The sequence below is a fragment of the Ovis canadensis genome, chromosome X, assembly GCF_042477335.2.
Source record: "Ovis canadensis isolate MfBH-ARS-UI-01 breed Bighorn chromosome X, ARS-UI_OviCan_v2, whole genome shotgun sequence".
NCBI classification, from domain to species: domain Eukaryota; kingdom Metazoa; phylum Chordata; class Mammalia; order Artiodactyla; family Bovidae; genus Ovis; species Ovis canadensis.
The window spans coordinates 141,407,915-141,425,060 of record NC_091727.1 but is presented as its reverse complement, the minus strand read 5'-3'; positions in this window follow the sequence as shown (position 1 = coordinate 141,425,060).

Genomic DNA, 17,146 nt, shown 5'->3' with positions numbered 1-17,146 from the left:
TAGTCCTTACTCCTGACCAGCTTCCAGAAGAAAACAGCTTAACCTTAAACGGCTGGGCTGTGCGCTTCTCTGCCAGCACCTGAGTCAAGACACAGGCACCCACCTCCATTTCGGATGTAGCTGTGATGCCAAAGCTCTGAGGTCCTCCTCTCACAACTGTCTCAAGCCCTGCAGAGCTCTACCTCCTGCCTCTAGGAGATACAGACTCACCACCTTCTCCACCGAAAAGAGCCCCATGCAGTGTCCACATCTTCATATTTATTTCCATAGTAACATGGAATAGAGTTAGTAGCTGATTTTATGAGCCCAATTCTTGTATCTCCTGATATCTAGAAAAGCACTAAAATCTTTCATGGTGATGACTGTTTCTCATAACTAGCAGGAGGCTACATCAGACTAGGAGAAATTTTCTGGAAAAATATCTGCTTGATTGCATGTATTTTCCCACCACCAAAATCACATATATACTGACCTCCCCTACCTATTTGGAGTAATTTCTCAGAGCTATCTGAAATGCTGTCTCCAGGGATGCAGTCCTCATTTTGCCCCAAATAAAGCTTAACTTACAACTCTCACGTTGTGCATTTTTTTTAAAGTCAACAATATTGGTACTTTGAAGGTATATATAACTAAGTCCATGACAATGGTTTCTACCTCACTCTAGCATAACCTGTTATAATTGAACTTGTAAAACCTTAACCTGTTGTCTCCTCCTACTTCAGTAACTGCTTACTCACCTCTTCAAACTAATCCTGCTCTAAACCAAATCCACCATATTCTTTCATCTTTTCCTTTTGCTAAATGGCTCTGAATTTTTTCCCTTTTCCTCTAGCTTGCCTCATTTGTAATAAGAGTTACTATTATATAAAATGCTAGGCTCCCTAATCTTTCATATAATCTCTTATGCTTTTCACAATGAGCAGAGAAGGCAAATTTTAGTAAGCCCATTTTATAAATGTAAAAGCCAAGGTTTAAAAAAGTTGAGTAACTTTCCCAAGTCACACAAGTAATGGAGGATCTGTAGTTTGAACTCAGATCTGACTCCCAAATCTATTCTTTCATTTCTCATAATTTAACCACTTCTACTTTTTCTTATTATTTGCTAATACCTTAGGCCTGGCAGTTTTCAATGGCACTGAAGAGCCATGCTGAAGGAACATCTAGTGATGGAACAAGTGCCTTTAAAAAAAAAAAAAAAGGTGTCTTCCATTTCCTGTTGTTACCAATTTAATTAATGTAATGAGTGAATGAATTATATTAGATGAGAACTGGGCTTAAGCAAAAAGGAAAGAAAGGTCTTAAGTGTATTAAACACCTTCATAAAATTGGTTCTGTTATAAATTAAATATATTATTCATCCTACTTACTTACATCTGCCGGTATCATATGAATGTGAAATTAGGGCTTTTCCACCTGAACTGAGAGAATGATAGAAAATCTCTCATTACCCTTAGTGTGAATTATATGAATACCTTTGAAAACAGCAGATGCCCTGAGTATAAACTCAAGCACAGTGGAATAGACTGCAATTCTTCCAAGATCTCTTTCATTCATACAACAAATACCTATTGAGCACCGCCACAATGCCAGGCCCTGTGGGAGTTTCCAGAGATAGCACTATGAACAAGACAAGGAGAGTCTCTGCCTTCCTGAAATTCAGAATTTAATGAGGAAGAAAGACATTAAACAATGATTTGCACAAACAGCAGAAGAGTTACAATTTGTGTTAGCTCTATGAGGGAAAGTAAAACCACCTGGGTGAGCAGATAACTGGGGAAGCTTTTTTCTATTCTGTGAGACCAAGAAAGACATTCTGAAGAAAGCAGCATTTAAGTTAAAACAAAAAGGAAGTTAAGATGTGGAATCTAAAAAAATTTTATACAAATTAAATTATTTACAAAATAAAGATACATTTATAGACATAAAAAAACGATTATCACAGGGATAGCAGGGGTGAGGGAGAACAAATTAGGAGTTTGGGATTAACATATACATACTACTATATATAAAATAGGTAACAAAAAGTACCTACTGTATAGTACAGGGAAGTCTACTCAGTATTCTTTCAGTTCAGTTCAGTTCAGTCACTCAGTCGTGTCTGACTCCTTGTGACCCCATGTATCGCAGCACGCCAGGCCTCCCTGTCCATCACCAACTCCCAGAGTTCACTCAGATTCACCTTCATCGAGTCAGTGATGCCATCCGGCCATCTCATTATCGGTTGTCCCCTTCCCCTCCTGCCCCCAATCCCTCCCAGCATCAAAGTCTTTTCCAATGAGTCCACTCTTCGCATGAGGTGGCCAAAGTACTGGAGTTTCAGCTTTAGCATCATTTAGTGACTTATAATGGGAAAGAATCTGAAAAAGAATACACACACACAAGAGTGAATCACTGCTGTATACTTGAAACTAACACAACACTGTAAATTAAATATACTTCAATTTGAAAAAAAAGGAATTACTTAGAAACTAACAATTACACAATTTTAAAGTCTGGAGCAGATGGTTTTCTTGAGCAAAAAAAAAAAAAAAAAGATGTTAGCCAAATAAAGAAGGAAAGAGCTTTTCAGGGAGAGGGAAAGTCATCTACAATGGTCATAAGGGAGCGAGGTGTTCAGGGAACTGGAAAGAGAGAGGATGGTCAGGGAGGCTCTCAGGAGGAGTAAGGAGATAAATGTGAAGAGGGTGGCATAGGCCAGACATACAGGACCTTGTAGGTGAGGAAGACAAATCAGAAAGAAAGATATAACCCAGATTACTTTTGAGGCAAACACTATTGTGATATTTTCATTGCTATTGTTTAGCCATGTCCAGCTCTTTGTGACACCATGGATTGCAGCACACCAGGCTTTTCAGTCCTCCACTATCTCCCAGTGCATGCATGCTCAGTCTCTTAGTCGCATCTGATTCTTTGCAACCCCATGGACTGTAGCCTGCCAGGTTCCTCTGTCCATAGAGTTTTACAGGCAAGAATACTGGAGTGGATTGCCATTTCCTACTCCAGAGGATCTTCTTGACACAGGGATTGAACTCGAGTCTCCCAAGCCTCCTTCATTTGCAGGCAGATTCTTTACCATTGTGCCACCTGGGCAGTCCCAGAATTTGCTTAAACTCATGGCGATGCTATCTAACATCTCATCTTCTGTCACCTCCTTCTCCTCCTGCCCTCAAATTGTCCAAGATCAGGGTCTTTTCACAGTGAGTCAGCTCTTTGCTTCAGGTGGCCAAAGTGCTGGAGTTACAGCCTCAGCATCAGTCCTTCCAATGAATATTCAGGATTGATTTCCTTTAGGATTGACTGGTTTGACCTCCTTGCAGTCCAAGAGACTCTCAAAAATCTTCTCCAGCACAACAGTTTGAACACATCAATTCTTTGGTGCTCAGCCTTCTTTATGGTCCAACTCCCACATTCATACATGACTACTGGAAAAACTACAGCTTTGACTACACAGATCTTGATCAGCAAAGGGATGTCTCGGCTTTCTAATATACTATCAAGGTTTGTCATAGCTTTACTTCCAAGGAGCAAGCATCGTTTAATTTCCATGGCTGCAGTCACCGTCTGCAGTGATTTCAGAGCCCAAGAAATAAAATCTGTCACTGGTTCCAATTTTTACCATTCTATTGTGATGAAATGATGGAAACTGATGCCATGATCTTAGTTTCTTGAATGTTGAGCTTTAAGCCTGCTTTTTCACTCCTCTTTCACCTTCATCAAGAGATTCTTTGGTCCTCTTCACTTTTTGCCATTAGAATGGTATCATCTGCATATCTGAGGTGGTTGATATTTCTTTTAGCAATCTTGATTTGAATTTGTGATTCATCCAGCCTGGCATTTCACATGATGTACTCTGCACAGAAGTTAAATAAGGTGATTGAACGTGAAGTCACTCAGTCGTGTCTGACTCTTTGCCACCCCATGGACTGTAGCCTATCAGGCTCCTCTGTCCATGGGATTTTCCAAGCAAGAGTACTGGAGTGGATTGCCATTTTCTTCTCCAAGGGATCTTCCCAACCCAGGGATCGAACCAGGGTCTCTCGCATTGTAGATAGACGCTTTACCATCTGAGCGACAGGGAAGTTAAATAAGGTGATTATATACAGGCTTATCATACACTTTTCCCAATTTTGAATCAGTCCACTGTTTCATGTCTTGTTCTAACTGTTGTTTCTTGACCCTCATTACAAGTTTCTCAGGAAGTAGGAAAGGTGGTCTGGTACTCTCATCTCTTTAAGAATTTTCCACAGCTTTTTGTGATCCATACAGTTAAAGGCTTTAGCATAGTCAATGAAGCAGATGTTTTTCTGGAACTCCCTTGCTTTCTCCATGAGCCAACAAATGTTGGCAATTTGATCTCTGGTTCCTCTGCCTCTTCAAAACCCAGCTTGCATATCTGGAATTCTTAGTTCATGTACTGCTGAAGCCTAGCCTGAAGGATTTTAAGCATTATGTTGCTGGTATGTGAAATAAGTGCAATTGTATGGTAGTTTGAACATTCTTAAGCATTGCCCTTCTTTGGGATTGGAATGAAAACTGGTTTTTATCAAACCTGTGGCCATTGCTGAGTTTTCCAAATTTGCTGACATATTAAGTGCAGCATTATAACAGCGTCTCTTTTAGGATTTTAAATAGTTCAACTGGAATTCTATCACCTCCATTAGCTTTGTTTGGAGGAGGAAATGGAAACCCACTCCAGTATTCTTGCATAGAGAACCCAATTGACAGTACGAAAAGGCAAAGATGAGATGAGCCCCTCAGGTTAGAAGGTGTCCAATGTGCTACTGGAGAAGAGCAGAGGGCAATTATTAACAGCTCTAGAGAGAATGAAGAGGCTGGCCCAAAATGGAAATGACACTCAGTTATGGATGTGCCTGATGGTGAAAGTAAAGTCCGATGATGTAAAAAAAAAACAGTATTGCATAGGAACCTGAAATGTTAGGTCCACTAATCAAGGTAAATTGGACATGGTCACCATGAGATAGCAAGACTAAACATCAACATCTTAGGAATCAATGGACTAAAATGGATGGGAATGGGCAAATTTTGTTCAGACGATCATTATATCTACTACTGTGTGCAAGAATCCCTTAGAAGAAATGGAGTAGCCCTCAGAGTCAACGAAATAGTTCAAAACACAGTACTTAGGTGCAACCTTAAAAATGACTGAGTGATCTCAGTTCATTTCCAAGGCAAACCATTCAACATCATAGTAATCCAAGTCTATGCCCCAACCATTGATGCTGAGGAAGCTAAAGTTGACCAGTTCTATGAAGACCTACAAGACCTTCTAGAACTGACACCAAGAAAGATGTGCTTTTCATCATAGGGGACTGGAATGCAAAAGTAGGAGATCAAGAGATACCTGGAGTCACAGGCAAGTTTGCCCTTAGAGTATAAAATGAAGCACAGCAAAGGCCAACAGAGTTTTGTCAAGAGAATACACTGGTTATAGCAAATACCCTTTTCCAACAACCCAAGAGATGACTCTACACATGGACATAACCCGATGATCAATACTGAAATGTTGACTATGTTCTTTGCAGCCAAAGGATGGAGAAGCTTTATAGGGTTGGAAAAAACAAGACCTGGAGCTGACTGTGGCACAGATCATGAGCTCCTTATTGTAGAATTCAGGCTTAAAATGAAGAAAATAGGGAAAATAACTAGGCCATTCAGATATAACCCAAATCAAATCCCGTATGATTATTCACTGGAGGTGAGGGATAGATTCAAGGGATTAGATCTGGTAGACAGAGTGCCTGAAGAACTATGGATGGATATTTTCATAATTAAAGACAAATCTAGTTCACTGTGTCTTCTTACAAAAATGAAGAAGAAACTCTGTATCATTACCATAGAAATGCAACCTCCTGTAACACATCACTCTGAGGTACATTTCATTGGCCCCCATGAGTATTATTCTGTGTATTATCTAGAAAAGTAGAAATGGATAATAATAAGGGATGGTAACAACCACAACAATGAAACCTTGCTATCATCATGGAAACCTCAAAAGAAAGCTGAGAAATTTGCTATTAGTAAAAGAGTAAACTTCAGTGCAGCTGGCCAACAAGCACATAAAAAATATTTAACATCACTAATTATTAGAGAAATGTAAATCAATACTATTATGAAGCACCACCTCCCACCAGTCAGAATGGCTATCATTAAAAAGTCTACAAATAATGAATGCAGGACAGGGTGTAGAGAAAAGGAAACCCTCTTACACTATTGGTGGTAATGTAAATTATTGCACCCACTATGGAAACAGTATGGAGGCTCTTCAAAAAAACTAAAAATTGAATTACCATATGATCCAGGTGGGCATATATTCAACAACTCCTGGGCATATATCCAGACAAAGCTGGATTTATATGTAAATAAAAATTACATATTTCTACTTGTAATACAAAATAAATAACTGTGGTGCTGGAGAAGACTCTTGCTGAAGAGTCCCTTGGACAGCAAGGAGATCAAGCCAGTCAACCCTAAAGGAAATCAATCCTGAATACTCTTTGGAAGGACTGATGCTGAAGCTGAATCTCCAATACTTTGGCCACCTGATGTGAATAGCTGACTCATTGGAAAAGACCCTGATGATGGGAAAGATTGAAGGTGGGAGGAGAAGGGGATGACAGAGGATGAGCTGGCTGGATGGCATCACTGAGGCAATGAGGGACAGGGAGGCCTGGTGTGCTGCAGTCTGTGGGGTCATGAAGAGTTAGACACGACTTGGTGACTGAAAAACAGCATATAAACTCATATACACAGGGGAATACTACTCAGCCATGAAAAAGAATGGCATAATGCCACTTACAGCAACATGGATGGATTTAGAGATTATCATACAAAGTAAGAAAGAGAACTCCAAATGCCATATGATATCACTTATATATGGAATCAAAAATATGACAAAAATAAACATACCTGCAAAAGAAAAACAAAGTCAGATACATAGAGAACAGACTTCTGGCTGCCAAGGGGGAGTAGGGTGAAGGAGGGAAGAATTGGAAGTTTGGAATTAGCAGACTCATTTTATATAGGATGGATAAACAACAAGATCTCATTGTATAGCACAGGGAACTACAATCAATGAAAGTAAAAGTGTTAGTCATTTAATCATGTCTGACTCTTTGCAACCCTATGGACTATAACCCACCAGGCTCCTCTGTCCATGGAATTCTCCAGGCAAGAATACAGAGTGGTATTCTTCTCCATGGGATCTTCCCAACCCATGGATAAAACCTGTGTATCCCACATTGCAGGCAGATTCTTTACTGTATAAGCTACCAGGGAATATCCTGTGGTATATCATAATGGAAGAGAATATGGAAAATAATAAATATATGTATTACTTAATCACTACTGTATAGAAAAAATTAAAATAACATTGTAAATCAACTATACTTCAATAAAGTTAAAAAATAAAAGTATCATGTCAGTTGTTCTTACCACACATACACACAAAATGGTAACTATGTGAGGGATGGATATACTAATTAGCCTTATTGCAACAATCATTTCACTATATGTATTTATATAAAAATAGCATTATGTTTTAAACATTAAATATACGCAATTTTTATTTTTTTAAAAAGGTGAGAAAAGCAAAATGGCACTCTCTCTGAGATTTTGCAAAGCAGCCTGGCTAAATAAGGTGGCTGATTTTAAAAGTAGTACTACTGAACTAGAAAATTCAGGGAACTTTCCTAGGATTATAGCAAGTCTTGAAAATTCTGACTTTCCTCCACGGCTCCTTTCCCATTCCCTTTAGTCATTTCTTCTTAAATGTCTGTTCTCATAAAGACAAGTGTAAATAGAAGTTAGCATTAAATAAAAATGTATAAGATTTCTAATTTAAGTATCAATATAAGGCAAATAAAATACTATATTTGCTATTTCTGCTAAAATGTAAAAACATATGCATGTAGAAGTGACACTCTTCATCATCGGTAGTCCCTCCCTCACTGTGACAAAATCTTTATAAGACACTGATAAAAATGTAAGATATTTTGATCTTTATGGTAAACTACAAAGAATGCATAAAAAAAACAGAAGGCTGAAAAAATGTGCAAAGTCCAATCTGCCATAACACTGATGCCAATACATAACATTTATTGAGTTTTCAAGGCACTGTAGTTTACAAGGCACTATTCTAAGGTCTTTATATCTGTTTTCTTATTCATGTTTCACATGATACAGATGAAGACCTAAGGCACAGAACAGTTAAATAAATAAATTCTCAACTAGTCTAAGTGAGAACTAACACTTAATAGAAACAAACTTGTACTGTAAGTGGTTTATATATATTATCTAATTTACTCTCCATAAAAACATTTTGCAATTGGTATTACTGTCCCCATTTTTTTCAGATATGAAAACTGAGATTCAGAGATAAAAAGTGATAACTAGTATATGATATTGCTGAGATTCAAATAAAATATACCTGTATGTAACATACTACCAGAGATTACAAATTGCAATAGATAAAGATATACCCTTTTAGGTCATGTCTTTCCCACATAACAAGGGTGATATTTATGAAATTAACATAATAATATAATGAACTAATTTGAATAGATACCAGTACCCCCGTGTTTGTTGTAGCATTATTTACAGTAGCCAAGAGATGGAGGCAACTTGTTGAAAGATGAGTGGATAAATATGTACCATATACACACATACAAAGACATATATACAGATATATATATATGCATATGCAAAGAAATGTTACTCAGCAATAAAAAGAAAGCATCCCTGAAATTTGTGACAACATGGGTAAACCTTCTCAAGGGCATTATGCTAAGTGAAATAAGTCATACAGTAAAAGACAAATACCATATGATTTCAATTATATGTAAGATCTAAAATATAAAAACACATAATAGATATAGACAACAAATTGGTGGTTGCCAGAGATGGGGATGAGGGTGGGGGAAATGTGTGAAGTGAGTCAAAAGGTACAAACTTACAAACTTTCAGTTATAAAATAAATAAGTCCTGGGTATCTAATATTCAACATAACTATAGATAATAATACTATATTCAATATCTAAAAATTGATAAAAGAGTAAATATTAAAAGTTTTCATTTCAATAAAAAAATTGAAACTGTGGTGATGGGTGATAACTAAACTAATTGTGGGGATTTTCATAATACAATATATACAAATACCAAATTATTATGCTATATACTAGAAACACACAATAAACACAATTTTTTGAAAGTGTATAAACATTATTAAATGTTAAGATAATAACAACAGCCAACCCCCCAGAGTGAATGACCACTTATTGATATTGTTATTCTGGTTTTGAAGTGAAATGTGACACTTTCAGTAATAAAGGATTTAGAAAAAGAGAAGAAAGGAAAGGCAGAGCAGGAGTGAAGATTTATGCATGGAGAAATGGTAGAGATGTTTGAATGCAGGCAATTTGGTATCTAAAAGATTCTGGGTTGCAAATCAGGCAAAGAGGGTGAACTCTGGGTAAAAAAAGGAGAAACTTTGCCAGGTATTTCTCACCATCCAATTGCCACCCCTCTTTTGCCACACAGTCTCAAAACTAGGAGAAGCCCAGTGCCTCCTGTCCCATGATGATGCTCATCCCTAGCCAAGGGACATGAGTACACACAATCTTAAATATAGTTTAATGTATTCATGGCTACCTCCAAGGAATCCATCAACTGGCACATACTAGTGAGGATCCTGAGAAGCCAGGGTAAGGTCCATGGACTATGGCACTGAAAGATGAGAATGGAAGCTTTCAAAAGCACCTCTCTCCCAATGCAGTTTTCCCTGATGCCTATCCATTACACATGATTTATCCAGGCACAGGTAATAATATGCCACCATTCATTTTTTTTATCTTTTTATCACATATTTTTAGATACCTATTATGTGTAAGGTACTGTGTTGGGCTCTTGAAACATAAACACACACAATATAGTCCCTCCCTAAATGTTCAGTGAAGAAATCACACACATACACCTATACACACACACAGACACACAAACACACATACACACACACACGCATATACAAAGAGAGTGAGAGACAAATTGAGAGACAAAGGCAGAGAGATCCAGAGAAAGAAAGAGACAGTGAGAGACATAGAGACAAAGGGACACAGAAACAAAATGGCACTACAAAACACAGTGCAGCTTGCTATGGGAACCTCTAGAAGGCTCACTTGCTATCTAACAAGATTGAGGGCTTCAGCATTCACCTACCAATGGGCAGCAAACAGGACTTTCACACAAACACAAAGCATGATCATGCATGACTGAGTACTGTAACCCACAATAGCATGGAGTTGAGAAGTGACGTGATCAGAGCTATGGATTACAAAAATTTAATTGGCAGTACAGGATAAATAATAGAGGCCAGGGTGGAGAGAAAGAAAATTAGAAAGCTATCATGATAGTTGAAAAGAGAAGTTAGGAGGGTGTGAGATGCTTCAGTAGCCAAAGGACTGGAAAGGAGGGGACAGATGAGAGAAGGATGAATCAAAAGAAGCTGATGAATGTGAAAGGCTGTAAAAATGGTGGACTCCAGGATTCTTAGCAATTGAGCCAGCATGACTGGGAAATGGTGAGATAAGAGAAACTATTTTCATGAGCTCCATTTTGGGCCTGTAGAATTTTAGACACCAGAAAGAGATGCCAGATAGAGGTATTTAGTAGGCAATTGTAAATTCAGTAACTCTTTTTGGGAGGGATATTGAATTTTCTGAGAACTATAGTCAGTCACTTATTCATTTACCGAACCCAAGGGTATACCAGCATTCTACAAGGCACTGAAGAAATAAAGATGAATAATAACACAGCATTTTGTCCTCAAAAAGTTGGAGATGTGTGGGAGATTGTCTTCAAGATGGCCATCATGAATTCTTTCCCTCCCTTATATGTGTATACCATCCCTTCATGTGTGTGCAAAGTCACTTCAGTTGTGTCCAACTCTTTGCAATCCTATGGACTGTAGCCTGCCAGGCTCCTGTCCATGGCATTCTTCAGGCAAGAATACTGAAGTGGGTTGCCATGCCCTCCTCCAGGGGAGCTTCCCAACCAAGGGGCTGAACCTGCATATCTTATGTCTCCTGCATTAGCAGGCAGGTTCTTTACCACTAGCACCACCTGGGAATCCCATCCACCATCCATTTATGGAGAGGCAGAATCTATTTCTCCCCTTTTCTTGAATGAAGGCTAACTTAAAAACATGTTTCACTAATTCAGTGTGGGAGAAGTGATGTTCTAAGAGTTCTGAAGCTAGGTCACAGCAAGTCTTGCCACTTCTGCCTGGGCCTCTGGGAACACTTGCTCTGGGGAAAGCCAGCTACCATATAAGAAGTGTGATCCCTCTGAGACTACCAAGCTGTGAGAAGCCCAGGCCACACAGAGAAATCATGGCTAAATGAGACACCAGTTGAAGAAATAGGGAGAAGTCAAGGAGTACCAAGATATCAGAAGATATTTGTGTCAAGAAATCATATTTTACATAGGTCCTCCAGCATCAACTGCCTAGACTTATGCCATGTAGGTCAGAGTTGAACCACCCAGCCAAGCTCTTGTTAAATTTTTCACCCACAAATTCATAAAATATAACACTATTACTACTACAACTCTTACTACCACTAGTATTAACAAGAAGCGGCAAAAGAAGAGAAGAAAAATGTTGCTGTTTCAAGCCAGTTTAAATCATCAAGTTTTAGAGTATTTTTTATGAAGCAATAAATATCCAGAACAAGAAGTGAGAACAAATGACACAGTATACTTGCAGAGGCAGGCATGCAGCAATTGATAATGCTGTATGATAGATGTAATCTCTTACCTAGAGAGAGAATGCAAAGAGAGAAGAAAAGATGACCCAAAAGTGACCTTTTTTAAAAGGACCAAAGAAAATTAAATTAGCAAACTGTTCTGGATAATTGAGAATATATATTAGAAAGATACTCCATTTATTGACATTCATGGTTTCCATTCAGTTTCACTTCTACAATAAAGGCAAGCAGTATTCAAAGAGAAATTACAAATTATCACAAGCAATCATAAAGTTGATTATGGCAATCTAGAGGTGTGAAGGCCATTTAAGAGTTACAGTTTCAGTCAGTAGCAATAGAGTGGGAAGATGTATAAAATTCATGGCAATTTGAAGACAAATTAGGTCTAAATAGTTTCAATTAAGCTTATATAGATCTAACTATCATGGAAGTCAGGCCTCCCTGTCCATCACCAACTGCCAGAGTTTACCCAAACTCATGTCCATTGAGTCGGTGATGCCATCCAACCGTCTCATCCTCTGTCGTTCCCTTCTCCTCCTGCCCCCAATACCTCCCAGCATCAGGGTCTTTTCCAATGAGTCAGCTCTTCTCATCAGGTGGCCAAAATATTGGAGTTTCAGCTTCAACATCAGTCTTTCCAATGAACACCCAGGAATGATCTACTTTAGGATGGACTGAATCTCCATGTCCAGATGCTTGGATGGACAACCAACTGATCTCCTTTAGGATGGTTGGATCTCCTTGCAGTCCAGGGGACTCTCAAGAGTCTTCTCCAACACCACAGTTCAAAAGCATCAATTCTTTGGCACTCAGCTTTCTTTATAGTCCAACTCTCATATCCATACATGACTACTGGAAAAACCATAGCCTTGGCTAGATGGACCTTTGTTGGCAAAATAATGATCTGTTTTTTAATATGCTGTCTAGGTTGCTCATAACTTTCCTTCCGACGAGTAAGCATCTTTTAATTTCATGGCTGCAATCACCATCTGCAGTGATTTTGGGGCCCAGAAAAATATAGTCAGCCACTGTTTCCACTGCTTCCCCATCTATTTGCCATGAAGTGATGGGACTGGATGCCAATATCTTAGTTTTCTGAATGCTGAGCTTTAAGCCAACTTTTTCACTCTCCTCTCTCACTTTCATCAAGAGGCTCTTTAGTTCTTCACTTTCTGCCATATGGGTGGTGTTATCTGCATATCTGAGGTTATTGATATTTCTCCTGGCAATCTTGATTCCAGCTTGTGCTTCCTCCAGCCCAGCGTTTCTCATGATGTACTCTGCATAGAAGTTAAATAAACAGGAGGACAATATGCAGCCTTGACGTACTCCTTTTCCTATTTGGAAGCAGTCTGTTGTTCCATGTCCAGTTCTAACTGGTGCTTCCTGGCCTGCATGTAGGTTTCTCAAGAGGCAGGTCAGGTGGTCTGGTATTCCCATCTCTTTCAGAATTTTCCATAGTTTGTGGTGATCCACACAGTCAAAGGCTTTGACATAGTCAATGAAGCAGAAGTAGATGTTTTTCTGGAACTCTCTTGCTTTTTCCATGATCCAGCAGATGTTGGCAATTTGATCTCTGGTTCCTCTGCCTTTTCTAAAACCAGCTTGAACATCTGGAAATTCATGGTTCACGTATTGTTGAAGCCTGGCCTCGAAAATTTTGAGCATTACTTTACCAGCACGTGAGATGAGTCGGACAGGATGAGTCCGACAAAGAGTCGGACAGGACTGAGTGACTGAACTGAACTGATCATGGAAGTCGTCTTTATTTTCCTGAAAATGTGCTTGCGAATACATCAGTTCTACTATGTAAAACACAATAAGCTTAGTAATATAATTGCTAAGATGATACACAAAATATGGTCAATAAACAGTAAGTTACTATTTTATGTAAACAAAGGAACAAGAATATCTTAGCTTCTATGTTCCCATATGTTGGCATCTGAGTCTTAAGGTGAGATAAATCAAGTATGGTGTTATTATTTTCCACAAGCCCATTATTGTTTCATTTCTAAAAGAACAATGCAGTATAGTGTTTATGAGAATTTTTTTGTTTTGTTTTTTATATAAATTTATTTATTTTAATTGGAGTTTAATTACTTTACAATATTGTATTGGTTTTGCCATACATCAAAATGAATCTGCCCCAGGTATACACATGTTCCCCATCCTGAACCCCCCTCCCTCTCGGTACCATCCCTCTGGGTTGTCCCAGTGCACCAGCCCCAAGCATCCAGTATGAGTATTTTTAAATGCCACTCAACCCAAAACGTGTTTGATGATGATTTAATTTAATAGATCAGGTCACATTTTGAAGAACACGAGTCTAAAAAGAAAAGGCTTCTGATAACACAAACTTTATTTACAAGGAGCAAAGAAATGAATGCTTAAAGGCTGGGAGGAATTGGGGGCAGGAGGAGAAGGGGACGACAGAGGATGAGACGGCTCGATGGCATCACCGACTCGATGGACGTGACATTGAATGAACTCCAGGAGCTGGTGATGGACAGGGAGGCCTGGCGTGCTTCAATTCATGGGGTCCCAAAGAGTCAGACATAACTGAGTGACTGAACTGAACTGAACTGAAAGGCTACCCACAACCCTTTCTGGACAATTTCCTATGTTAACAAGTGTCATCTTTACAACTGTTGAAACAAAGGTACCATACTATTTTTCTTTAAGAGAGAAGAGTCCTGTCCGAGAATATCCAGTGGTTGGTTGGAAAAAGGCTTCAGCCTCTTCTGGATACTGAGGATTCAAAATAAAATGCCTACCAATGTGTTATTTAAGCTCATCCCTACTGATAACAATCAGGTCAGTCAACCTTTAATTTTGGATAGCATTATTTACAAGGCCAAGAGGTCTGAAGTGAGTGGTAATGTTATTAAGCCTGGACCATCAAAATACATGTCTACATGTTTTACTTGAAAGTTCTCTCACCTCTGTTTATTGGTCTGTTATCTAACTGGTTCAGGGACTCTTTTTGGTTGATACGGAGGTTTTATTTTGTGTATCTGCCAATGCTTCTTTAAAAATCTTTATCATTTCTATCTCTCTAGTCCCCTTCCCCCTTTGAATCCAGAAACCCCTCGGATGTGCCTGTTGGAAACCTGAATCAAAGAAATTTAAGCCATATCATTAAAACCATACTGCATTCAGTTGAAGAAAAATTAAGGGCACCTGTTTCAAAGGATGACTTGGGCTCCTATACTATGAAGCCATTTCCACTTCAGAGGCACTAAGAATGTGTAACTGTCTCCACTGCTAATCTGTGATAAACCTATCTATCTTAGCCATCCTGTGAATTCAGAGCCCTTAATCACCACAGTATCTAGTACCTTCAATAAGAAAATATCAAAGGAAGGAAGTAAAGGGAATCTAATAGGACTGATTGATGGAAACACTAGCATATACAGAAGATGTGAGAACGGAGAAGGGAAAAGAGAGAAGATGAGAAAAGAGTATTTAAAAGAAAAGTGTTTAGAAAGAGAAGAGCCTGCAATATGTATGTTTAGAATGTTGTAAAACCCCAAATGCCAAATTCTAAGCTGCAATTGTCTACACCAATCATCCATATTCATAAAGTTATGAATTGTTTTTACTTATATAAGAAACATTCAATTGGGGATGGCATCCTGAGGCATTTAATGTCAGTGTATAGTAATACTGTGAAGCATACATGAAATGACATGAGGTTAAGCAAAACAAGCATTATCATTTAGTATTTTCATTCAATATCAGAAAACAAAAGGGTTTTTCCCCTCCTTTTTCTATTGTCCTTAATCCTTTCCAAAAGGGGACACTATACTCCATAAGTATTTTAGGATTTTGTTTGATGATCATTTTCTTTGTTCCATAGATTTTAAAAAAAACATTAAATATTTATCTTTCAATGAATCTTTCTAAATTACATAATATGCACCTGAATGTTAAGTGTAAGAAATGAATTTTAATAATAAACATATTGAAGTGTTCCATAGGATACAGAAGAGTATTACAATAAAAAGCATGCTTACAATAAAACCTAAATTGTCCTCAGAAACTGTCTCTTAAATCACATTTTTCAGGAAATATTTTACATGACCACATTTCTTAAATGAATAAATAGTACAAAGAAAATAGATAATTATGTTTCCAATATCTTCAAATAAAATTAAAAAGGTGCAACATAGAATACATTCTGGATGGGGAGAGAGAAATTATTGATTCTGGTCCTAATTCTGTCACAAACCAGCTTCTGTGGACCTCATTTTCCTCTAGTTAAGTTACCTTAACGGTGCTTCCCAGCACCAACATGCTGTAATGAACACATTACAAATTTTACAAGTGTATTGGCACACAAGCACATGATTAAAGTAGGATATTGCCATTTGGTCACATTTACCTCATGAACTTATTAGGGTAAGTACTAGGAATTCTAGGGCATCCTAACTTAACAGTAAGTGTAATTCATCTAAGAAGTAGTGATAAGGAGATAGCCACAGGTGGTCAATTTTGCTTTTGTAAGATTTCCTCACTCTACTTTTAAAAGTGCTCATCATATTAGAGTAAATGTGTAAGGGATTTTACAAATTAATAGAATCTCTCTTCAATCAAAAATATTAGCAAGAGATCCAAGGGTGAGCAACAGCCCCCCATTTTAGTCCCCCCCCATGAATTGTTTTCCATATGAAAGAGTGGTACAACAGTACTAATTAACTAGATCAAATTTGACTAAATAAAGTAGTCAAACAGCCATATTTTCTGGTGCAAATTATTTCACATACAACACTGCAGATGCATATCCAGAGCTGGTGTTGTAATTTTGAATGAGAAATACAAAGGAAACAATACTATGATTTCATTAAGTGAGGTGAAATACATATAACATTCTTGGAACATCAGCTGCCTTTTGTAATTAATGATCATGCTCAGCATTAAAGAGTAGTTTTATTTGTCTGTAAGTTTATTGAGAAAGTCATGTCTAGATGACACAAATTAAATATGTCCAGCTGCTAAACCCACTAGAGATAATTGGTGACTCTCTAACTTAATGAGCAAATTATCTCTGACCACCTAAATCTATCTTGGAAAAAGTATTATTATTATATTTTCAACCTTTTGCAAAATATTTAATGATGCTCTGCAATCCCAGAATGACTTTTCCCTTGTCATCTGTGTGTGCTCACATGGCAAAGACCCATGCAGGAATTTCAGCTAGTATTACTTCATTTCAGATAAACATTTCCAGGTAAGAAGGCTGACATTTTTACTCTATTTCCCTTAAACAATGGAAAAATTCAAAATACTGCAGACCTAATGCTCTCTCCCTGCTCTCAGTGAAATAACCCTGCATTATACCCATTCCCCAAGATTGATGTCTCACTGTT